The 24,207-nt window shown below is 46.8% G+C and overlaps 2 protein-coding genes across 2 annotated transcripts in view; one reads left to right on the forward strand and one right to left on the reverse strand.

The window, feature by feature from the left end:
- Positions 1-14,862, reverse strand: part of LOC119400024 (solute carrier family 35 member E3) — a 38,470-nt gene extending 23,608 nt beyond the window's left edge. Inside the window, exon 1 of the mRNA XM_037666933.1 lies at positions 14,584-14,862. The gene's annotated coding sequence lies outside the window, so the exon portion shown is untranslated. The remainder of the gene's footprint in view (positions 1-14,583) is intronic.
- Positions 1-24,207, forward strand: part of LOC119400023 (Usher syndrome type-1G protein homolog) — a 114,779-nt gene that overhangs the window by 51,616 nt on the left and 38,956 nt on the right. The gene's annotated exons all lie outside the window — the stretch shown is intronic.

Consider the following 24,207-nt stretch of genomic DNA (forward strand, 5'->3'; position numbering starts at 1 on the left):
CATAGCGAGCACGTTTACCTCAAAGCACGTTAACGTTGTGGATAGCATTGTGATATGCGGAGAATTCTTCACAGTTGCCATTGTTGATATCTTTTTCCATTGTTGATATAAGTCTTAAACGCGCCAAAAGGATTTCTTTGTACTCGCGTGAAGTTCGGCTCGGTCATGGCGCATGTGTTTCTTTCTGCTTGGGCACGGTTCATTAACGCAGCCGCGACTTCGACTATGCTTTTCCAAATCTTATGCGGCTGCGATGAGACACTTGACAAAAGTGTATCGTGAGGCTGTTCTGGCAGCGGTGCGCTTGACGATATGCCCATGTCTGTCAGAATTCACAGAAAAACAACACTGGGGAAACTTGCCGAGTCTGTTTACGGGCTGTACGCATTGCGCGGACTCGACTTGAGCGTACAGACGGAGCCGCGGCCCGCGGTTGGCAGACTTGACAGGTATACGTAACCACCTTGTCCACATGGTGTAGTTGAAGCATCATCGCAAGCGTGTCACGGATGAAAGTGTCGCCGAGATCGCCGTTTCATTAGTTAACAAATAAAACGTACACGTGTGACCTAGACTGTCGCAACGGCGATGATCATTCGCAAATGACCACATTCCCACAGTCAAGATACCACATGTTTCTATGAGGTTCTCAGAGCAAGAGCAGCACGTCAACATGATGTTCATTTCAGAGTCCCTCTTACAGCCATTGCAAGTTCCTCCGTTGCGGCCGCCGCTTGTAAGCATGCGGGAGGCGCCCCGACGCGCGGTGCTCGGAGGCAGCTTTTGCACCTGCTGCGCCAGTTGTCACGTGATCATAGAGGGCGGTAGCGCGCTTCAAGCTGGACCGACTGGGCGGAGCCTACGCGCCGTGACGTCGCTACAAGGGCGCTAAATATATCGACGGCGCCTACCGCTGTTTACAAACATGGAGTAGGTCTATAGCATGTAAATCATGCCATACATGACATGCATGTCATGATTTTCATGTTACCACGTGTCAGTTATGTTCGCCATACAGAAATCTCTCGTCATACCAGTTTTCGTATATATCCCTTCATTTAAACGGCCGCGAGCGCCCAGAGACCATGTCATGTAAATCATACTGCGCATGACATGTGCGTCATGATTTGCATGTTAGGACCAGTCATTATGTTCGTCTTGAATTCTTGTCACGCCGTACCAATTTTGGTGTATATGAAGTTAACGGAACGGCCGCAAGAGCCTAAGGTCGTGGAATGTAAATCATGCTGTTCATGACATGCGTGTCATGATTTTCATGATATGACCTGTCATTTATGTTCGTAATAAGGCCATGTTATGACACACCAATTTTGGTATACATCCGATTAACGAAAGGGCCAGGAGAGCACAAAGTCGTAGGCGGCTAGATAGATAGATAGATAGATAGATAGATAGATAGATAGATAGATAGATAGATAGATAGATAGATAGATAGATAGATAGATAGATAGATAGATAGATAGATAGATGGATAGATGGATAGATAGATACGCTCAAAGTCGCAGAAGTTCGCTAAGAAATGCTTCGCATTTAAAAACAAAAACAGTCCAAGCACAGAATTACAAGAAAGAAAACGACACGAGCGCTGAATCGCAACTGAAATTTTTATTCGAAGACTTGCTCAAGATAAGTATTAGATAAAAAGCCTCCTAAGATAAAGCTGATAAGATAGACTGATGGCCAAGATGATTGTTTTTGGCGAGCATTTGACAAACTCTACGATTCGCTGTACTCTATAGGAAGTGGTGTATACTTGGGGTGCTGCTCTGAACGCTGTCAGATTGCGTCATATTATCAAATTACGTAACGGCGGCATTTTTAAGCCAATCAGAGAGGCCGTAGCAACCCTCTGGACCAATCAGAGTTGAGAACAAGGCGGAATTTGACAATGACCATAATAGCACGCTTGAAGCAGTTGGATTGCATTATGGAAAAGAAGCGCGACGCATAACATAGCGAGGCCATCTTCTCACGTTCTAACGGGTCATGGTCTTCTTGCTGGTTGTGCACGTACACGACATCGGCAACGCGTGTGTGTGTTTTAGTGTTTGTTTATTTGCGCGTTTGTTTTCTGTATGTGTTTGCGTGTGTACGGCGCGCGCTCTAGCTGTCTCCTTCTAAGACTTCAGCGCACGTGTACCACTGAGTATGGATGTATGTACGGATGTGCGTAGCGTACCGGTTTTTCGCCCCGCGCGAAGCTCGCGTCCTTGCATCGATGAAATAACGCTTTCGTTCGCCATTTCCCCTTTCTCACCCTCTCCCTCTCATCCCGTCCTCTCTGCATAGCATCCGCTATCATTTGTCCTCTAGGGTTACCGCGTTTGTTCGCATGTAGGGCGCGGCGCGGTCGAATTCCGGAAGCGCGTTTCCCCTTCCCGAACAAAAAATGGGACACGCCGCCTACTTCGCTTCCTGTAGATGGCGACCTTTAAAAAAGAGAGAGAGAGAGAATGAGTTTATGCCTCACTGCCACGGTCGCCATCATTCTTGTAAACCGACAACGTACTTTCGTTTATGTCGCAGATCCGTGCGAACAGTGTACTGCAGGCTAGTGTACAAAGAGGCCTGAGGAAAATCACGGGGTCCCTTTTGTATTCGCCTAAGACGACTCGAAGGCGAAAGCCTTCTTCTTCTTTTTCTGTTCAGTCGATTGTATTGATCTCATAAGCGATACTGGCAAAACAGCGAGAAGCGGCACGGTGTGCGTTACTGGCCTTCCAGTGACACGGGCTAACCGCTGACACCGGCAACATAACGATGCTTATGCAACACCATGCGGTCAGCGAACACACGGGTCTTAAGAACATCTTAGTCGAAATCAAGAAGAAGAAATGGGCATGGGCAGTGCATGTAGCGCCGGCAAGATAACAGCTGGTCATTAAAGGGACACTAAAGAGCAAAACGATTTTTCTCATATTAGTAAAGTACTCTTTCACGATACCAAAAACTTGCTGCGAGAAGACGCTTAGTAAGCGAGAAAAACGCGGAAAAACAAAATGTGGGTGGCGACGCCACCTTGAAAGTTTCCGCACCATTCGCCGTGACGTCACATGTTTTGACGGCGCCTACTAGGGACTACGTAGTTCCTAATCGGTAAAAATGAAGTACATTGTCCTCTGAAGGGGCCAGAGACTTAACATACTAAGTTTGGGGTAATGTTGTTGAGCCAATGGCGCCAAAATACGATATATACACTTTGCAATCCGTGACGTCACGCGGGGAGATTTCGGCGCGAAATTTAAAAATGAAACTTTGAACTTGATCTACTCCTCTATTAATAAACCTACGATGGCGAAGTTAACGACGTTAGAGTTCCCAGAGCACAATTTATCGATCTAAACCGATTCATTGCTTCTCTTTTGAGTGTCCCTTTAAGAGTGACAGAGTGGATTTCAAGAGAAGGGACAAAGTGGCCGCAGCAGGCACAGGATCGGGTTGGCTGGTGAGACATGTCAGAGTCCTTTGCCCTACAGTGAGCGTAGTCAGGCTGACGATGATGATGTAATAATACCACGTGTCTTTCGTGCGCTGCTTCGGCAATATCATGGCTCACCAACTAGCTCACCAGTACATACTGAGAATCCTTCCCTTTCATTCAATAGATTGGGTTTGGTACGACGTCCTATGTGACGTTTCTGCCCAGGTCACGTGACTCTCCAGCATGTGGCGGTGACCGGAAGGAGTTTTGCTGCAGCGCTCTTTGAGGCTTGGAAACACGCTGCAGTAAACAGAGGCTACCAGGGGCTATCCATTGCGTACTGCCAGTTCTAACGCATGGAGCTGAAACATGGAGGATAGCAAATCAACTAGAGACAAAATGTGTAGAACCACGCAGCGTGCGATGGAAGGAAAAATGATAGGAGTAACCTTAAGAGATCGGAGATGGCAGAATGGGCCAGGGAAGAAGCAAGGGTTGCAGATAATCTAGTTGACATCAAGCGACAGAATGGTTACCAAGGAATTGGAAACGCAGTCGAGGAAGGCGGGGAGTTAGATGGAGTGACGAAATTAAGAAGTTCGCAAGGATAAAACGGAATCAGCTCGCGCAGGATAGGGTAAACTGGAGACCATTAGGAAAGGCACTCGTCCTGCAGTGGAGAATGACGTTGATGATGACCAAAGGCGTAGCAGGGACTGTAAGGTGTCAGGTGTTTGAACACCCCCGACACCCCAACACTACCCGCTTACTACACCTTTGGCCACCACGAAATGGATCAGGCACACATGCAGGCACACATGAATGCATGCATGGCGAACGCGATGCATTCGTTGCAGCATCGCGTCTTTCCGGACCGGAATCGCGTTCCACTGCCCGGTTGCTCTCCTTCTCTCCCATCCGTCTTTTTGTTCAGCGTTCCCTTTCCCTCACAAACCCTCTCCCCGACCACTCTCTCCAGCTCTCGGTTGTCTCCGCACAACGGGTGCTGAAAGGGAGCTCCGCATGGCGTTTTCAGCAATTGCGTGCAGTGAAAGTTATTGCAGGATAAACCATATCGGGGTAACTAAGGGTAACCTACGAGGTTGCGACCGGCGCAAGTGCGTCGTACCGATCTCAGAGGCCACAATGTGAATCGAAGGCATTCCTATCAGAATAACGGCATAGAAAATGGTTGCTCTAGTGTTCACAGAAGCTGCTGTATATATTACGACGGTTCGCAAGCTGCAGTGCGGGAATGATTGGCAGTAAGTGATGTCTTCTTTTAGGATTCGGACGGTTTCGTGGCTATTCAAACCATCGGTAGTTCTTTTCAACGTAATTTCGCGTTATAAATGCGTGATCTATTCGCATTGTCTCTGCGTGTGTACAAGGGCTTTCGTGATTGCGGTAGAAATAGTTTGATTTCTTGAAAACTCGGGAAGTAGAAGGTTAAGAAGCAGAAACAACACGACGGAGAATGTTTCAATCTATTAGCACGATGACGTGGTCGATGTATACTACCGACAGTTCGCTTCATAGCTGACACGGAGCAAACACGCACTTGCATTTAGACTGCTCCCTACGGCTTTGCGATCGCAGCGCCGGCTAGACCTTCATGTATTACAATGTTTAGTTTATTATCGCACCGGCCACTGGGAGAATAGAACACCAATATGGCTGGGTTCTGGCCACTATCTACTAATTCCGCCATGTTGTTGTCGAATTCGCCATCGTGACAGCTCTGGTCGGCCCTCAAGGTTTCTAGCCCTCCCCGATCAGCCCAAATTGCCGTCATTACAAAATTTGACAGCATGGTCCGAATCAGGCAGTGCGCAGGGTACCAGTGCCCCGGATGCGTGTCACAGTGTATGTGATGGATTAGCCGACTGTTGCGCTGCTAATCCCTCGTTAATAATTCCGGAGTGTTACAAAGTGCACTTGCTATTACACCATCTAGAACGCATAAGTATAATTACGAAGCGAAGATGGCTTGTACGGTATGCTTTAGTGTCCGCCTGACTATATCGAAGCATTTAGTTAGCTTTCGTGCTTTGAAAGTTTCTTCGTAAGGTCACGTGGTGCAGACTGGACACAAAAAGCGCGGACGATTTCGTTGACTCTTCGCTGTTCGCCGCTTCGTACGTCAAGCTCATCAACGTGACCATCACTGGACATCAACGTGACCAAATTCGTTAATCTCGCTAATACGGCGATAGCTTTCCAAAGTGCGCTTTGTGAAAAGGAAAAACTGTTGTACTCGGATTAGGACGGCAGTGCCACCGCGTCTTAGCGACGTGATCCTTTTCATACGACAGGCGACGAGCGTCCACTTCTAGTCTCGTTTTGGGTTTCTTGCGGTACGCGCTCGTGGCCAACCCGCCGTATGATGCGGCTTCTGCTACACTGCACGTATTTGGCTTTCATCGAAAAGCTTTTCGCACGCATATATCCGGACGAATGAGCGTACGCGTCCGCGCAGGTCGCATAGCTGGCTTTTGTCGGCCTCCTACATTGTCCTTGGACTAGAACGCACGTCTCCACTGTGCGGCGCGCACGTAGCGCCCCCTTCCCGTGCAACTGAAGAGGGATATGGCCTCTGAGAACCCCGCTGGTTGGCAATCTTGGAGGCTACAGTATGTCGCATACACGAGCTACCGGTGACAGGAAGGAAAGCATTACGAGCGTCAGAAGGGAATTCGAGTGACGCAAGAGGCGAGACAGTTGTTGTGAACCAGTCGGGGTGCCTGCGCTTGTTGTGGAAAATGAGTAGAGTTTGGTTAACCTCGACCCACTGCCGCCCTCTCGCGGTGTGTCTGTGTGTTCTTTTTTTTTTTTTTTAGCGGAGCAAAAGCTCACTGACCTAGCCGACTGTTGTGTTGACCGGGACAGCATAGGTGGCGTTCTTTATGGCTCGTTCTTTTGTTTCGTCTACATACTAAAGCGCCGCCTAGCAGTCGTTTTAACTCTCCATGTCTCTCTATATGATGCACACGTACGTTTTGCACGTACGCAGTTGCTTGGATGTAAGAATGGCAGACTGGGCTTGTTGGTTTAACATATTTGAAGTTTTAAGGCGCGAATAAGACACGGACGAAGAATAGGAACACACACACGGAGCGCCACGCAACTGTGGTGCTGGGATTGGAAACACTTAGAAGAGAGCCCGATGAACTAGAAATATACGATGTAAGTGTTTCCAATCCCAGCACCACAGTTGCTTGGAATTCCGAAACTTCCGTTTACGATTCCGGCTGTATACCATTGGAACGCAGTTGATTGCGGACGGGTATACAGGGTGCTACACTATGAGATAGAACACTAGCTGATCGCTGTGCGTCGTACCACAGCACAAACAACAATTCGAACTCTACTTGTTTTCCAAGTACCGCAGTGTCAAGAGATCTGCCCCTTCTGCGCTTTCTGGACTGGCGAAACAAATGTTTTCTTAGGCACGCATCTACGAAGCATGTTACATCGAGTTTTCGTTCGAATACGTATTTTCTTGGCGTCTTTGCATCGACATCAGTAAAATATATATATATAGCCAAGCAGATTCTCCACAAGGGTATGCGCAATAATAATTATTATTTTCTGTTTGACAATGTGTACGCCAACTAATACCGCTCACATACATGGGTGTCGTCTGTTATTTGAGAAAACAAACTATGAATAAACAAACTGAACACGACTGAACAGACAAGGCCACAGCAGACGACAAAGCAGACGACGCTGACGAAATTGCGCCTGGTGAGGAGGAACTGAACTACTGGAATGAGGACGCGCCACGCGTCGCGTGTCATCTCGCCTCGCTTGTACACAATTACGTCATTAGGGTCCGCGAGACCGTTGTTTGCGTAAGACGGTAGGAGGGTCAGCGGGGTAAGCGGCTACCGCGGGGGCAGAGAAACAAACAGAACGGGATGATGATATACCAGCGTCGGAGGGGACGAGCTGAGGAGTCGTTAGCGTTTGCAACATCTCACCCGTAGCATGGCACGGGGTGCACAGTAGATGGCGTCCGTCACGTGTTTCCGTCTCTCGCAGTCGTTTCCGGTGCGCTAAGACCGCAAAGACAAAGCCTTCGAGACCAGTGTTTTGTTAATAGGAGAAAGCGATGTAATTGTACACTTACTCTAATCGTGCGGCTAAATTGTGTGCGGCGTTGACGTACGGCGGCCTAGAATTCTATCTATCTATCTATCTATCTATCTATCTATCTATCTATCTATCTATCTATCTATCTATCTATCTATCTATCTATCTATCTATCTATCTATCTATCTGTCTGTCTGTCTGTCTGTCTGTCTGTCTGTCTGTCTGTCTGTCTGTCTGTCTGTCTGTCTGTCTGTCTGTCTGTCTGTCTGTCTGTCTTGTCTTGTCTTGTCTTGTCTTGTCTTGTCTTGTCTTGTCTTTTTTCTTCCTTTTTTCTTTCTTTCTTTTTGAATCCCCGCATACACCGTCTCACGGTTTATATTCAGCAAGCAACATCAGGCTACAAGAACCAGTGGGTCAGCAAACGCGCATGCGCTCAGGCACTACACATTACAGTCGCGTTCGCAGGCCTTGTACTCGCTTTATACGTTCGCACACGACCAGCCCGCTGCAATCTGTTTCTGTCTCACGTATACATTAGAGTCATAAACGCAAGCGCAGGCACGCAGCCAGTGAGAGACAAGGCTGCCAGCGGGGGCGCGTGAAATACCGCCGAAAGCACGCGGTATGCATAAACAACCGAGTCGCGTACGCGGACGCCGCGTGAAGAGTAGTCTTGGGCATCTGTACACGCTGTGCAAGCGGTGTGCGTTGTCCGCGGGAATCGGGGCGCCTGTTCACACATTCCAAGGTCTGCATGGCTTCCTCGACTCCTTCTTTATCTTTCGCTTATTTCACTGTTTCTTTCTTTACGTAGAAGCGACCTACACTCTTAATTAAAGACAATCTGGCACCCCTTGAGGATTCCTTCCCGTCTTTAACCGCGGAACTGTCTAAGCTTGGCAAAACTCCGGGATCGTCCGCACACAAGTGGGTGGGTGGGTGTGCGCCACAGAAAGCGGGTATGTGCCAAGGAGCTCCTATAGTATAGTATGGTGTAGTATATTATAGTGCATAGTATAGTGTAGTGTACAGTATAGTAGTGTAGCAAGGGGGTGGGAAATGGAAGTGAATGTGAGGAGGAGTGATGTAGGGATGAGGAGGAAGGAAAGGTGGAGGGAGAGGGTAAAGCGTAGCCTTGTATAGCGTAGTATAGCAAGGGGCGGGAAAGGGAAATGAGGATGGTAAGGAGGAAAAGGAGGAGGGTAGCGCACAGCCATGTGCAGTATAGTATAGCGAGGGTGGGAAAGGGACGTGAGGATGAGGTGGGGGAAAGGAGGAGGGGAGACGGTAAACCATACCACTGCCATACATACAGTAGTGCAGCAAGGGGGGGGGGAAAGGGAAGTGAGGGTCGTGAGGAGGGAAAAGAGGAGGGGAGAGGGTATAGAAAAGGATAGCCTTGTAATGTATAGTATAGCAAGGGGTGGGAAAGGGAAGTGAGGATGATGAGCACGGAAAGGCCATTAGCTCCGCTGTTTCCGCAGTCTTCGCACCACATGTACATAGCTACCCCAAATTTTTTAAAGGCGAAAGCCACAGATGCCTCATGAAGCCCGATTAGTGATTGTCCGTGTCGGCGTCAACGGGAATGGTACCAGAACATTTTTTTTTTTGGCGTGGTGGGGGTAACTGTACTTTATGTATGTTTGTGCGTGTGTTTGCGTCTGTGCGTGTATAGATACACATGAATAACTGGGGGATTCAAACATACCCCCCCCCCCCCCCCTTGGCTACGCCAATGAAAAATTCGATGGGAACGGCACAAAAAAAGTCAATAGGCAAGACGGTTTCCGTCCGCTAAAGCACCACAAGGGAAAAGAAGGAAGCAAGTGGGCGTAATGGAGAGCAATTGAAAATAATTGAAAGTGATTGTAATTTATGGTGAGGAAGTATAATTTAGAGTAATCGAAAGTATATGAGATTAATTTAGAGCCATTTCGAGTAGTAGAAAATGATGCCGAAAGAGTAAAGAGGTTCAAATATACAGTGGAGACGGAATTGCTTTCGCCGTGCGTCAAGTCGTCTTAGCATGTGATAAGGGAACCTTCGTGTATTTCTCGTTGCACCAATAAAAACTCACAGGGTTCACTTATGCATTTGCCTAAGACGACTCGAAGGCGAAAGCCTTCTTCTTCTTCTCCTCAGTCATTGTATTTATCCCGCCCCCCCTTCTTAATGTTTTCGGCACCTAACGTGGTTTTGAAATGCCTCCAGGATCGGAGACATTGCAAGCTTTCTGCGCCTCACCTGGTTTTGCACTGCCTCCGTGATCGGCCCTCTTCTGACCGATGTCATGCGATGACGTCGTCATGTGGCGTCATGTCACGTGATGTCGTGATAACGTCATGGTGATGTCACGTGATGACGTCATGAGGACATCACAAATTTTGGCGACCTGTGACGTCGTGATGACGTCACATGGTGATGCGATCACGTGATCATGATATTTTGCATCACTCGTGTTGACGCCGCCGGCGGTCAATTGTCGCGTTTGATGATGCGTCTAAGGCTTTCTCCTTAATAAATATGTCTGCACCGCTCCTGCGGCTATAACGTCTGAAAGTCGGAAGAGGACGTCTCCAAGCCTGCGCGTCAACTGATGTAGAGGGTCTGACGTAATCTGGTCCGGTCGGTACGAAACAATGGTGAGAACTTTGAAAGACGCTGACCATGGTGAAAACATTTACTGACGTTCGCGAATAAGGCTTGCCACAGTGCGCCACCTTTCAGAACGACGTGTTTTTAACTGTTCGCAGACACCGCAGCGTAATGGTTTGAAGAGCGTAACGCAATTTAAGTGCGGCCTTGAGCTTCGGCATTGGCGGACGCAGGAAATGCTGACTTCCACCTTCTTAATTAAAGCATAAGCGACAACTGCTGTTGTCGCTTATGCTATTTTACAGATATTTTTTTTAATGCGTAAGCATTTCTAAGCCCACTCAATGAGATAACTGTGTCCCTTCGTCAGGGTTGCCAGGTCAAAAAGAAAAAAAATAGCAAAAAATTAGGAAAACTAGCCAAAATGTAGCCAACTTTAGCGAAGCGCAGCCGAAGTAGTCAGAAGTAGCCACGCGCGTGTGAAAACGACGGCAGTGTTTTCATTCAAACTGAATAAATGCAGAAGCCTTTTGGCGAAAATGTAATTTAGTAAAGCATCGACCTTTGAATATCAGAATGGCTGAGATTCAAGGATAAATTGTTGACTTTAGCGGTCATTTTGCGCTAGATGACGAAGTTTTTCTCGCGCTGTTGCAAAATTGACCCTTAACGCGTCTTGCGCGACTTTTCTTAAATGAACCAGAAGTAACAGCGATCTGGCGACAATAAGAACGTGTAGGGCCTAAAAGTGGCCTCGAATTCACAGTTGCGGGATTTGAAGAATAAATTGCAGTCATTTCGGTAATCATCTTTTGTGTGATGCTGAAGTGCGAGAGTGAGAGAGAGAATAAACGTTTATTTTGAGCAAGCGCACTGTGCGTTCAAGGCGGGCGGCCTCCTTATTCCATGTAGCCGTGGGCCTTCGCCATCTCTCGTGCCCGTTTAACCAGGTTTCGCTCATTCTTCAGGTCTGGGTCCGATAGCTTGGCCTCCCACTGCTCATCGGTTAGCGTAGCGGTGCTAGGGCTTTGTATGCATGCATATAATATTTCTGAGCCGCAGTCCATACCTAACAAAAAAAAAATGGCGCAAGCAGTTCTTGGTAAATATGATTTGGAATGTCCATGAGTGCAGAGCACCCTGGATGCGTAGCGCTTTCGGTTGTCCTATTTACATCCAATTATGGTCAAGAAGTAGTTATCCGCGCGACATAGGTTGTCTGCAAATTCAGGCCCCTTGCAGCATTTTGCCCCGAGTCCCCGCCACGTATCCAAAAGTCTTGGCTCGTGTAATGCAAGTTTCAAATGATATTTCGCAAACAGGAAACACGCCTTGTTGTCCACCATGTTTTGGCATCGCATACTCAAACGTCAGCGACTGCGACATCGCCAGATATTAATATTTCGGTTAAAATCTAAGGAACGACAAAGTAGCCAAGAAGTAGCCAAGGCGTTTTTTTCTGCCGCCACCGCCCTAACAAAGTAGCGAAACTGGCGCAAAGTAGCCAAACCTGGCAACCCCGCCTTCCGTCCCTCCGTCACATAAGAAAAATCAATAAAAAAAAATGAATGAATAAAAATGCTTGCAGGGTTCCTTATTAAGTATTCGCCTAAGACGACTCGAAGGCGAACTTCCATCTTCGTCTTGTTCTTCTCGGTCGATGCATTGATCTTGCCCCGCCCCCTCCGAAAGTTTTCTGTAGCTAGCGTGGTTTTGCATTGCCTCCGGGATCGGAGGAGCTTTCTGCAACTCACCCCGTTTTGCACTCCGTGCTTGACCGGCTCACCTTTCAGGAAGTGACGATGTCGTGTGATGGCGTCATCGATCATGTGGCGTCAAGTTATGTGACGCCATAACAACGTCACGATGACGTCACAAAATTTAGTGATCTCTGACGTCACCACGTGATGGGGTCTTTTTTTAATCACCCGTGTTATAACGCCGCCGACGGTCAGTTTTCACGTTTGATGAGGCATTTGAGGCTTTTGCCTTAATAACCTTAATGCGCCTTAATAACGCCTTAATAACGCCCTAATAACGGTGGTCGGTATCAATGCATTGCTTCCCCGACTATGGCCCGCCTCGTGTCGTGGTTTTGGCACGTAAAACTTTTGCAATTTCAATTTGTACTCTAAAATCGCGGCTTACATCCGATACAGTTGTTCACATCAATAAATTTTTTAATAACAATGTGTACAAAAAGCACACGGGCAGGGGGGGGGGGTGTACAACATCTGTCCTGCAGAGTGCTGTCAAAAGAAGTCCCTCTCCGTATTGTGTCTGGGCATCGTATTCAGTTTCTCGCTTCATTATTCACATATGCTCGAGTATCAGCTGATCGCACGATATAGCTGCGTACGAGCGAAACCCATCTCCTCCTCTCCCTCGCGTGCAGAAACAATGGAACGCTTAACCTTGAAGAGAGATTCTAGCACACGAGTCTCGTCGCAGACGTCGGTACAGGCATTGTCCGCGTACTAGCAGCTGACTGCGCTGAAAAACCACCGCCCTTTCTCGAAGGGCCACATATTTCGGGCCCGTAATATAGATGGCTTAATTTGAAAACGGCTTCGAAGTGAAACATAAACCAGTTTAGACCGATGAATTAGTATTGTCACGACTAAAAGCCGGCGGGTCATATCCTCCGAAAAAATGCAGGCGACTCTCATTCGGCTTCTGTATGCTGCGACTCGACGAGTTGCCGAGCGGATTTGCTATGCAAGATATTATTTCAATGTTCGTGATTTATGAAGAGGACTATGTGTCCTTACTGACCAAAGCAGAAGACACCAAGCATACCATTACCACATTTTCATTCGTACTTCTGTTCTTGCTGAACAACTACATGTACAGTACTGATGAAATGAAACGCAACATCATTTTTTTTAGAAAAAATTTCTTGGCGAGAGCAAGCATAGCCATGTATAGTACAGTACAGTACAGTACAGTACAGTACAGTACAGTACAATATAGTGTATAGTATAGTATGGTATAGTATAGTATAGTATAGTATGGTATAGTATAGCATAGCAAGGGGTGGGAAAGACAGAGGTCAGTGGGTAAAAGTCTAGCCAAGCCAGGACCAGCTAGGTGCCCACGAGCTCTGCTGGGACCCATCCTTGCGCGACATTGCGCAAGTTGCGCTAACTTTCTTTTTGAAAAGTATTATCGATTGTAGCTTCATTATTAAAAAATAAAGGAAGAAAGCGAACGTCAGTGCCATATTTTCAAATTTAGCGCCGAAAACCTCCAACGCCCGATCGCCAGTCTTACGTCACGGATCTCGAAGTCCCCCTTATTCTTAATTGGGCAAACATTTGTGCGATAAGACTGCAACTAAACTTGGCTACGCGAAGTCTGTGACTCTAGTGGTAGAGCGTATGATGTTATTATTATTATTTTTTTTGCGGATAAGAAACTATGCAGGCCCTATCAGGCGACCGTAGTAGGCGTAGTACCAGGCGACCCTATAGAGTAGGCGTAGCCAGATGGGCCGAGGAGGGGAGCGGGAGGGGTCGTCTGCTCTCACAATTATACCCCCCCCCCCCTCCCGCACACACACACAAACACTTCCCAAAAATTTAGTTTGTGTATGTACACACTGCTTGGGATACTTAGGTGGTGCAGGCAGGGCATAGATATATTTGAAATTTCAATTTCATTTATTTTTCGCCCAACTCCACTTTAATGTATGTATGCACGCACACATACAACCACATACACAAGCACATACGTCTGAAGGGGTCGACACCCCTCCACGCCTCCCCCCCCCCCCCCCCCCCCGACCGCATTCCCGTAATAAAATACTGGCAACGCCCCTTATTACGTCACGGTGAGTCGTTTCTGGAACACAAATGCGGCATCGCTGCATGTTTTTTTGTTTTTTTTTGTGTATCCAAACAACAACAACAACATCAACAACAACAACACATAATAATAATAATAATAATAATAATAATAATAATAATAATAATAATAATAATAATAATAATAATAATAATAATAATAATAAAGCGTATATTAGCGGCGCGAGTGGTGAATCGTGGTAGTTAGAAGGGGGAATGTACCATATTAATAAAAGAATAATAACCTCTCGTTTTCACCGAAAAAGATGTGCAAAATTTCTTAGACAGCATCTGGATCCATAGCCGATATAGCTAGTTACGGATGTCTTACAAAGATGACATGTGTTCATTGGCGCACCCCGGGGGCAGGGGGATTACGGGGGTTCTATACCCCCCCCCCCCCCCATATTTTTCCGTTTCGCGTGTAGATATATACACGCACTTATATAACAAACACACGTGCGTAGAGATTGCTCGAACAACCCCCCCCCCCCCCCCACCCCACCCAGTAAAAAATATTCTGGCTACTTCCCTAACAGTGACCGTGAAATCATAAGAGAAATCATGCATGCGTCACAAGATAAGCTTCGAAAAATGACTCACCTGCCCAAAAACGTTTATCCGCAGATGTTCCGTATAATCTTCTTACGACATCCAGAGGGAGATACGGTGCAAAGTTGCGATCACTTCTACTGCTTCACGCATGTTTCAAGAAAGAAATAGCGACAAGAAGGCAAAGCTGTCACGGATAATTAAGTGACGAGGCGCATTCCGATGTCTTCCCTCTATTGAGGATCGATCCGAAACCCAACCTCCGCCGCGCTGGCTTATTCGTGTAAGTTCTAAATACGTACGAACCCTGCAGTCTTTGTGAGCGATCGCTTACTGAAACCGGTGGCATAAGCCGGTGGATGTGTTCTCTTTATTTTTTATTTTCTTGCTTTCCTTCGATGGCGACATTTCGATGACACCTGGACGATGAATCGGCCCATTGTTGGGGCATGTCTACTATTGCTGCAGTGAATACGACACGAACTGCTCTTATTAATGTTTTTAAAAATTTTAATTTTTGTTCGTACGGCCCACGACGAGTGCGCGACGGCGGACGTCTTAGCTATTCCGAAAGGCCGGACGCTAGTCTATTTCTCGCAGCATTTTAGTGCGTAGTGATGCATAGTTACGATTGTCTATGCAGACGAGAAACTGAGTCCATCCAAACCGTTAATAGGCTGGATTTTTTAAAATTCGAAGCATTTCTCGCAAGACCAGACACTTTGATTCTATCTATCTATCTGTCTATCTATCTATATATCTATATATCTATCTATCTATCTATCTATCTATCTATCTATCTATCTATCTATCTATCTATCTATCTATCTATCTATCTATCTATCTATCTATCTATCTATCTATCTATCTATCTATCTATCTATCTATCTATCTATCTATCTATCTATCTATCTAATGATGACATTTCGATGACACCCGGACGATGAATCGGTCCATTGTTGGAGCACGTCTACTAGCTGCAAGGAATACGATACGAACTGCTCCTATTAATTTTGCTTTAAATCTTTTTTCTTTGTGTGTGTGTACGGTCTACTGCGCATGCGTATCGGCGGGCTTCTTAGTTATTCCGAAATGTCGGACGCTGTCCTCCTTGACCCCTAAGGTTTTTGTATGCATTAATGTGATAATAATAATTGTCGGGGTTTAACGTCCCAAAACCACGATACGATTATGAGGCATGCCGTAGTTGGGAGCTCCGGAAATCTCGATCACCTGGTGTTCTTTTAACGTGCACATAAATATAACTACACGGGCCTCTAGCATTTCGCCTCCGTTGAAAATGTGGCCGCCACGGCCGGGATTCGATCCTGCGACCTTCGGATCGGCAGTCGACTACCATAACCACTTGACCACCGTGGTGGGTCTTTGTATGCAGTGACGTGTGGTCACAGTTGTCGATATAGACGAGAAACTGAGTGGATGTAAGCAGCTGTTGGGCTGGATTTTTTTTTTTTATATGGCTGCCCAAATCGCATCGCAGATGTCGTGCGCTCTCGAATTTGCAAATGTAAATCTAAGCGGTGGTTGTTTTTTCTATTCTTTTCGTTACTACATTGATAGATAGGTTTGCACAAAGCTTTACGTCTTAGAAAGAGAGATTTGTACTTGTAATGCGCTTCCCTTTTGCATCAACGCACTTGCTCACTATCTGAAGGGGAATTTTTTCAAAGCGCTCGCTTCTTTGTTAGGCACAATCAAATGAATTAAACATACATTTCAGCCAAGGAAAAAACAGGAGTCATTATTTGTTATATTTTAATTGTAGTTTAATAATTATCATGTAAAATTGAAATGAATTAAGGTAAACTAAAAAATGCCTTTTCGTCAGTGGGACCCGAACCCACAACCTTCGAATTACGCGTCCGATGCTCTACCATTTGCGCTATGACCGAACTCGCTTCGCCGTCCGCTTTGCTGGGCATTCCTGAACTGTTAATTCCTTGTGAGTGTTAGCCAGTGCCACTCGTCGTAGCAAGGGTGGCTCTGTAGAACGTTCTCTTTGCCAGATGGCGTCACGTGATCTTTGCACGAGGTGGCAGCTGACATCAGGAGCCTTGGCATGCTGCCTGAAGCACCTGATGCATCCTAGTTACATCTATTTGAATGTAAAGTAGGTGCTTTCTTTAAGCGTAAACCATTGCGCAAACGTCACCAGCAGTACCTTATATCGGAATCCGAAGCACACCCGAAGGAAAAAAATACAACTAAAGCTTGTTCCACGCCTGTGAAATCTCAGTAAATGGAGGAGCAGGCAAGCAGCGCCACCACATGGCGAAAGCAGACAGAGTTCTTCATCTTTCTTCAACTTCTTCGTCTTTCTAATTCCATCTTTCTTTATTTATCTCTTTCTGCATCTTCTTCTTTTTCGTTCATCTTTCTTGTATTTTTCTTTCTTTGTTTATCTCTGTCTATAATGCCCTCTCTGCTCTTTTCCCTCCTTGCTATGCTATACTATACGTGGTAATACTATGGTCTACCCTCTCACCTCCTCCTGACCCTTACGTCAGTCCTCCTCACCCTAACTTTCCTTTCCCACCCCACTGCTATACCATACTATGCATGGTACGCTATACTAGGAGCTTCTTGGCCCATACCCACTTTCTGTGGTGCATACCCGCCGAGTTTTCTGACACGACAGCGGATCTACCTCATGGTTACATAGCCCCGCTGTTAAAACACTAAAGAAAACGACCAGACGAACAAGAAGCAGACGATTTTGAGCAGACGAACAAGACAAGATGGAGCGTCGTCTGCTTGCTTTGCTGTAAGTCATTCCTTTTGCCACAAGTTCAAAGGAAAGCTACACAAACACCGACGCCGCGCGAAGCTATAGAGAACACACAGTGCAGAGAGGAAGCCAATAAAAGGAGGTACAACACAAGGAGGTTTAAAAAAAAATTCTGGAGTGGAAGCTCTCGTAACGCCTTGCCAGAACAAGTGAAGCCAGATTTTGCCCACCAAAGAACTCGAAAACATGCTCTTTTCTGGTGGTGCCTACTAAGAGAATAAATGGCTTTGATCTGTTAGTATAAATACTACGCTAATTATAAAATAGAAGATAGTTGTTGCCGACAAAAGTAACCCGTCGAGTGGAGTATTGGCGACTGATCTCCAATAAAAGTTGTCATGACTTTGAGGCTTACTGATGAAAACTAGTAACACAAAGACACGCTTGGAGCAGTATCTGACCCGTAAAAGTTGCTATATTAAACTCGTCTGGCGTGCGTGGAAAACGCTCGCTTTCCTTCGCCATACGCCAATGAATTATCGTGCCCCTACTAAGATGGCGACCGCAGCCGCCATCTTGTGGTGGGCACGGCTTCACTCTTGCGCAATAATCGCCGCTCCAGCAATTTTTTTTTAACCTCCTTGGTACAACACGGTCCAGCAAAAAGGGGGGTAGCCGTGTGTACGTCTAGTTCGGAGGAGGCTAGGAGGCGTGGCTTGGCTCGGCTCCTTTTGTCTCTGTCGGTCGTGACCTGGTTTGCTTTCGTGATGATCCGTGAGTACGACACGGCCGGCAGACAGGCAGGCAGGCCTGCTGCGTTCTACTGAAGCCGCTTCACTCGCAGCCGCCGCGGCCGTTACAGGCCTGGCAACGCTGTGCGCTCCTTACGGTAAACGGAGCGATGATGACGCGCCGGCGCACTACCCCCCCCCCCCCCCCCCCCCCTCCGGCGAGTTGAAGGAATTCTCCGTGCGCTTCCTCCGAGCCGAAACGTCGTTCTTTTTCCGCTCTCCGTGTCGTAAAAATTCGTTCCGTCTCGCGCGCGTGAGCTCGTTTGTCTGTTTTTCGTTCGTTTGTTTGTTATTTGTCGGTGCGTTCATATGTGTGTGAGAGAGAGGCGGAGAAAGGAAGCAAGGGAGAGGACGTTCAACTCAAAGCGTGACGCTTTCGTAATCGTTAATTGTTGTGTATGGACGATTTTACTTAAGACACAATGGCGCCGCCACCTTGGGCTGTTAAACGAATGTTTCCTTAATATTATTATTTTTTTGTATATCCTGACGTCAATTAATAAGGTCATGAAACGTCGAATGCGCTGACACAACCGTTTTCTTCATGCGTCTGCGTCTGCCATAGCACTGTTTAGTTGTTGCTGTTTAGATGCTGGCACCGAAAGCAATCCGTGTTTTAATCTATAGGTATGCAGGATTAAGCGGCTTGTAACTAAAGATGTTCAAAGTACGTGTGCAAATACTCTCTATGTGCACGTTTTAGAACCCCGCGCGAAACTATCGCTATATTTAGTAAGTTGAACAGAGCCGGCGCACTTGTAAATTAACATTCAATGAAATGAATACCACCGCGGCATCAAACCGGGCAGCCAGCTGCCACGACACTCTTTATCTACTATTAAGGTACGCCATTTCGTTATCTAGAATGCGCACCGATATCTTTTCTATGCCAAAAAAATAAGGCGTTGCCATAAGACCCGGAAAGTGGCGAGGGAGCAGACGACTCAAGCCTCCTCGACTCAAGATACAGACGACAGTGCATAGCAGGAGACGAGCCAGGCCTGCTCGACTCAAGGTACAGACGACAGTATGTATCAGACGGCATACATAGAGAGGACGATCTAAGCTTCCTAGACTCGAGGTACAGACGACAGTTCACATCAGACGACTCAATCTTTCTGGACTCAACGACACGTACACGCGAAACCCAACTCGACTCAAGGCACAGGTGACAGTACTTATGCAGATGACTCATAGCAGACCAATGAACACTCCTTGACTCAAGATACAAACGACAGTACACAGCATAAAATCAACCTTCCTCGTCACGTACGTATCAGGTGGACACACAGAGGACTGCTTAAGCCTCGTAGACACAAGGTACAGACGACAGCTAATAGCAGACTAGTCAGCCCTGCTCGACTCACGGTACAGACTGCAGTACTTTCCAGACTCAATCCTCCGTGACCCAAGCTGTAGATAAGGGCACGTAGCAAGATAAACCCTAGTTGACTCAGGTACAAGTGGCAGTACGTATGCAGATGACTCATAGCAGACCAACGAACACTCCTCGACGCAATGGACAGACGACAGTAGGCATCAGACGGCATACAGAGGTACAGACGACAGTACTTATCGAACGACCCAATCCGCCTCGACTCAAGCTACAGACAGTGATGACACGTAGCAAGCTAAACTCGACTCGACTCAGGCTGCAGGTGACAGTATGCATGCAGATGACTCACAGAGTCACAGCAGACCAACAGACACTCCTCGACTCAAGATACAGACGACAGTACATAGCGAAAGTGTCAACCCTCCTCGACGCGATAAGGTACAGACGACAGTACATATCAGACGGCACACAGATGACAGTTTAAGCCTCCTATAGGCTCAAGGTGTAGACGATAGTGCATATCAGACGATTCAGTCCTCCTTGATGCAAGTTATAGATGATGGCAGTACGTGTGCAGATGGCTCACAGCAGACGAATGAACGCTCCTAGGCGCAATGCACAGACGACACACAGCAGACAGCACACACTCACACACACACATAAATTGACACAACAGACGGCACGGGTACCACACGCTATCCACATATATGCGTCAATGACCGCGACAGAAAGACACATACCCAAGGGCCAACCCACTCGTCGTAACAGGACGGACACGGTAGCCGCGACAGGTGTTTGACAGAGGCGTATCCGGTCGTCTCGCTTGGCTCGCGTTGGCTGCGGTAGTGGCTTCGGCTTGTTACCGCACACGCGCGTGTGTACATTGCTTGCTCCAATGGAGCGGTGAAGAGACTTGGTCGAGCGAGTCGTCTTCGGTTGCCTCCTCCCGTTGTTCTGGTTTGCTTGCAGTGTTTGCAGTCGTGGCAACCTTGGGTCTTCGGCAACCGTGGACACGGTCGTGGTATGCATGACTGTACACGCTTCGGAGGTTGATTGATTGGTGGTAACAACCTTCAATATCAAACACCTTTCGGCATCTGTCTTAAAGATGTGGTCTAGTAGACAGATGCCGAAAAGCGTCCCCTGAGTTACTGATGGGGACGGACTGCAAGTTATGATTGCTGAACTGGACAGGGAAAGCAGAACGCTAGGTCTGAAAATTAATATGAGGAAAACTAATGTTCATCAGTCTCTGAAGAGAACAACGCATTGCGATAGGTAGCGAGGCAATGGAAGTGGTCAAGGAAGACTTTACTTAGGACAGGTATTGACCACAGAGCCGAACCATGACACTGAAATAACTAGAAGAATAAGAAGGCTGTAGGATTTGGTACAACGTGATTTTGAGTGCAAATCAGCGCAGCCGACAGGAGCGGACAGAGGAGAGGACACAGAGCGCTGAACTTCCAACAGTTTATTTCCTCGGAATGCCTTCGCTTTTATACAGTTACACACTGTTACAGCAGCCATGCGCGGGACACAATGATGTTACAACAATTCATCACGTGGACAAACCTAAATACATCCTTTCTTTATATAGTGGGTGTGCTACAAACCATGCAAATAAATTTAGAGATTGTCTTTGTAACGTAGCCTATCAGCTGCCCTTGTCATGTGGAAAATATTACGTTGGTCAGACGGGTCGTTGTTTAAATGAAAGGTTGAAAGAACATCTGTACAATGTTGATCAGTCAAAGCAAGGATGGCAGTCCGCTCACTGTTGCACGTGTGGGTGTAGGCCAAGATTTTCAGGTTGTAGCATTGTCGCCAAATGCTGAGATCGCATCAAACGCGAAATCGTCGAGGCAGGCAAGATTTTTTTTTCTTTAAAGGATGATTGTGTAAGTACCCCCTCTGTCACTCTCACTGATAAAGAAAAGATGTATTCAGGTTTGTCCACGTGATGAACTGTTGTAACATCATTCTGTTCGGCGCATGGCTGTTGTAACAGTGTGTAACTGTATAAAAGCGAAGACATTCAAAAGAAATAAACCGTTGAAAGTTCAGCGCTGTGTGTCCTCTCTTCTGTCCCCTCCTGTCGGTTGCGCTGATTTGCACTCATAACAGGGAGAATAAGATCGTGTAGCGCATTTGGCAGGCTTTCGCAAATCATAAGTGGGACTTTACCACTATCCCTGAAGAGACGGGTATGTAACGACTGCGTCTTACTGGTACTTACCTACCAATAAGCGTAGCCAATTTTTTTTTTGCGGGGGAAGGGGGATTCAGACATACTGCATGTGTGTTTTTGCGTGTGTTTGTAAGTGTGCGTGTATATTTATACATGCAAAGTTGATTATCTTGTTAATCAAGGTATGTTAGTTAGGACAAGGCTAATTTGGACCTTGTTAATTAAGTCCTTGCCAATTAGGAAATTTTAATAATCTAGGCCGGCCACAAGCTCCAATGTTAGTCCAGCCTTGCCCTACTAGTGCAGGCTGTCCATTTTTGTTTCTGAATATTCGGAAAACCGGAAGTAAGCGCTCGACCGGAAGTTCTTGGAAGAAAAACAGGAGTGCCACTTGTACCTCGTAACTCTGAAAAAGCAATTTATTAATGATGGCACCAAAGCTGGGCGCTGGAGTCACGCTGTTTAGCACTGGCGTAGCCAGGGGGAGGGAGGGGGGTTCAACACCCCCCCCCCCCCCCGAAATTAGTCAATTTCCCATGAATATATATACACGCGCTCATACAAACGCACGCATGAACACACATAAAGTATGCGTGAAACCTCCTTCCCCCCCCCCCCCCCCGCAAAAAAATATTGCTGGCTACACTGGGCCACATAATATGGGAGTGCTCGAGCAGCTTAGACGACAAAGCACACAGAAACCGCGAGGAGGCAGTCTCGAACCGCAGGGTGCGCTCGGAGGAGGCTCTGCTCAGCTGTGCACTAGAAGAACAAATGTGGGTCTTCCAGTGAGCCGAGGAAGCCGCCCAAGCCCAGGGGCTCGATGCCTATAGGCCGGGGCAGCGGCCCGCCCCGAATCAGCTTCGCTGGACTTTGTACATAAAGTTTCTTTTTGTTCTTCCCGACGATCAGCTATGGGCCATCCAGCAAGCCCGCGAGGCGGCGAAGAGGCAGGACCTCGACTTCCCCACGTGGGAGGCCTAGGCCAAGGAACCTAAATTGCTGGTTCATAATAAAGTTTATTCCTCCTCCTCCTCCTTCTTCTTCTACGCTACTGCTATTTAGTAAAAGCTTCATTTACAAACGCTTTGTTTGCGTGAGCAGAACTTGAACCTATAGCAGGACTCGGAGGCATCTAAGGTAGGCAAACTCACTCATGAGTCGATTCACTCAGACTCAGATCGGGCCGTGAGTCCGGGTGAATAATACTTTGGTGAGTTTCAGTTTGAGTGAGTCCGAGGTGGAGGAAAGATTTAGTGAGTCTGAGTCCGAGGGAGTTTGAGGAAAATATTGGTGACTGTGAGTTTGAGTGAGCCCTAAGCGCAAAATATATTTCTTGAGTGAGTTCCACCTTTTAGGGGCGAAGCTCCTTAAGGCGGCACCCGTTCGTCCCTCGTAGTCGTAGTCGTAGTCCGTAACCAGTCTTACGCTTTGACCTCCAAGGTGGTGCCGGTGGGAGATTTTTCCTGTGCGTTGTTGAACAATAAAAAATTCGCAGCGGTAGCTAAAAGCCGACTTCTTCTGTCTCTCATTCCCATTAGCAGCCATTCTTTACCTCCAAGGTAGTGCCTGGTGAGATTTCTCCTGTGCGTGATTAAACAATAAAAATTTTGTTCAAAACGCCGTTGATTGATGAAATAAACCAACGAAAGACGCCAGATGTTTTGTAAAAGCAAAACGGAAGAACGCCAGATGTTTCTAAAGCAAAAAGAAAAGACGCCAGCTGCTTAACGAAAGACGCCAGATGTTTTCTAAAGCAATGGTTTTCTAAACAATGAAAATTCACAGCGTACATGTAAAATTAAAGTGAGCTGCAAGTCGTCATAACTCATCGAACCTTTAGTATAAACGCGCCCTATCTCACGTCGGTGATGATGTACTGGGCAGAATTCACGGAAGATTCACGGTTTACCGATGAACCTCCGCAGCTTCGCCCACTCATCATCATTCACTCCGTGGATATGCTGTGATTTTTTTATTGCCGACCTATGCTCGGAGGCGGCTCTAGCCGGAACTTCAGAGCATCGTGACCTTTGACAGCGTTGTATAATGTCGACGGCGAGAACGAAAGGTTAAAAGTCGCGAAAAGGAAACGAAATTATTTCTCTGAGGCTGTGGCAATTTACTGCCGCTAAAATCATTTCAACGACTAGAAGGGCTGAATCAGGACGGACACCCAGGGACACGAGGCCCGTTAGCGCTGACTGGATAGGCGTAGTGTTTGGTCGGTTAATGTGGCTCCAATGACAGTAGCTCTGCGACGTTCGTGAATTGTTACGTTGAATTGTTATTGATGTTAACCTTCTGTGATAATAAATTTCTCTAAACACGTATAGCACTTTCCGATGGTCGGGTACATGTTACTCTAAATTGTTCACCTTTCATTCATGTTAGACGAATAATGCACGCAGTGTACACAATTACGCCTTATTCGTGTTTACCAGTAGCACAACCAGCGGCTCAATTCATGGACCCCGAGCACAAGCGACGTCGCCAAAACTTTAATAAAACCACATTTCATCATCTATCGTACTGGAACCATCGATCTTCATACTATATATATATATATATATATATATATATATATATATATATATATATATATATA

This window comes from Rhipicephalus sanguineus, chromosome 7 (genome assembly GCF_013339695.2).
Source record: "Rhipicephalus sanguineus isolate Rsan-2018 chromosome 7, BIME_Rsan_1.4, whole genome shotgun sequence".
In the NCBI taxonomy this organism is placed as follows: Eukaryota; Metazoa; Arthropoda; class Arachnida; order Ixodida; family Ixodidae; genus Rhipicephalus; species Rhipicephalus sanguineus.